The 2063-nt window shown below is 35.3% G+C and overlaps 1 pseudogene; it reads right to left on the bottom strand.

Moving 5' to 3' along the window:
* Window positions 1–641: 641 nt before the first annotated feature.
* Window positions 642–1576, bottom strand: LOC109702148 (olfactory receptor 4C11-like; annotated as a pseudogene).
* Between the last annotated feature and the right edge of the window lie 487 nt (window positions 1577–2063).

Genomic DNA, 2063 nt, shown 5'->3' with positions numbered 1-2063 from the left:
AACAAAATCAAATATCTATGTCAATTAATCGATTGCATGAGAAACAAATACACTTTAACATTATAGGATGAAATTCAAATACTTTGAAAAACAAATTGTAAGAAATAAAATAAGGAAATCTGTGAATATCCATTGCGTAGTGTGTAAGCCTATCTGCTGATTTTGAATATGGGGTTAAGAGCTTCAACAAATGTCCTTTTTACTATGTAAGCATTGACTTGCCTCCATTTCTGGACATCAGAGATATTTGGAAACTTTGGTGCAAAATTATGACATATTAACTTGATAAATCAGATCATACACATACAAAGTATCTCATATTTTGTCTGTGGTCTGTGTCTTATTGGCATGTATCAAGTAAGGTAGTATTTTCTGGTACCAATGTGATTTAATCATAAACACATGATCTGAAATACAGTGACAGCTTTGATTGTGAGATTTTAAAGGGATGAACACAAAGTCTATACATAGATGAGATTGTCTTCAACAAGAAAATAGCAGAGTAAAGTATTCTTAAATAGAAAAGTCCAAGCTGAGAAACACTACATCTGAATTTTTGAATCCTGGATATTCTCAGGAAATCTGACATCTCTAGATAATGCAATAAAATAAAAATTCTAAAGAATTATATTTTAGAATACTCATACAGCATTTGTCAACTTAACACATATTTCTCTACACCATAATTTTATCATGGTACTTGTCACTTCTGGATTCCTCAGACTGTAGAACAAAGGGTTGAGCAAAGGTGTCCAAATAGTATAAAATATGGCCACCATCTTGTCCAGTGGAAATGTGGTTGGAGGGCGAGTGTACGTGAAGATACATGGAACAAAGAATAAAATGAAAACAATGATGTGGGTGGTGCAAGTAGAGAGGGCTTTCCTTTTTCCTTCTGCACTCTGGTTTCTCAGAGAATGTAAAATGAAAATGTAGGAGTTAAGAAGGACTGCAAAACTCACCAGGCATATGGCCCCACTATTAAACACTATCAGTAGATTAATGTCATAAATGTCCATGTGTGCAAGTTTCAACAAAGGTTGTATATCACAAGAAAAGTGATCAATTAGATTGGGGCCACAGAAAGGTAATTTCAAAGCAAGAATCACTGTGCCAAAGAATGGGTAAAAGAACCTGCCCAGGCCGGATTCAGCAATGCATGACACATATGTGGGCTCATGATGGTTGTGTATCTCAGAGGCTTACAGACGGCCACATACTGATCAAATGACATGAGAATGAGCACCAATATCTCCATACACCCAAAGAAATGCCCTGCAAAGATCTGGATCATGCACTCACTGTGGGAAATGGTTTTTCTTGAGGAAATGTCATCCACAATCAATTGTGGGGCTGCAGTTGTAGAGAAGCAAGCATCAGAAAATGACAGGTAGAACAGGAAGAAGTACATGGGACTTCCAAGTGTCTGGGTTCTTTTAACAGTCACCACAGTTAGAAAATTCAACAGAGTCATGAGGTAAAGAATCAAGAAGATTCCAAAAATTACCTTCTGCTTTCCAGTATCTTGTGCCAACCCAGACAGAATGAATTTAGTCAAACTGTTGTTAGTCACCATATCTGTGTCCGTAGGTAGACTGCAGTTGAAAATTAATCTGTAGACAGATAAGTAGAAATTATATGTTGAGGATATCATGGACTATCTTCTGGATTCCTAGGTTGTTTTCCCTGATATGCTAAATGTGTTTTGGGGATGAATTCCAATCACCTATGACCCTTTGTAAATCTCAAAATGCCAGGACCATGCATGTTTCATCTGTTGACTCAGGAACACACTGAACTGGCAAAAGCTTTTGCATTTGAGGAAAAAAAAATGTCCTTCAACATTTTCATTACAACCTATACTGAGAACCTAAGAACTTGTTCTTTCTTTTGTACAAGCATCTTATCTATTCTGAAATTTAGTCTTCTTATATAAAAAATGAGGTTCACAATATTTGTCCTCCTTTATTGGGAGTTTTCATAAAAAATTTAAAATTTTTCTACACATATAAGCACATAAATTTTTATGGAAAACATTTTATCCCTTTTCTGATTTCTGAAAA

This window comes from Castor canadensis, chromosome 1 (genome assembly GCF_047511655.1).
Source record: "Castor canadensis chromosome 1, mCasCan1.hap1v2, whole genome shotgun sequence".
Lineage (NCBI taxonomy): Eukaryota > Metazoa > Chordata > Mammalia > Rodentia > Castoridae > Castor > Castor canadensis.
This window is presented reverse-complemented; position numbering and strand designations above follow the sequence as displayed.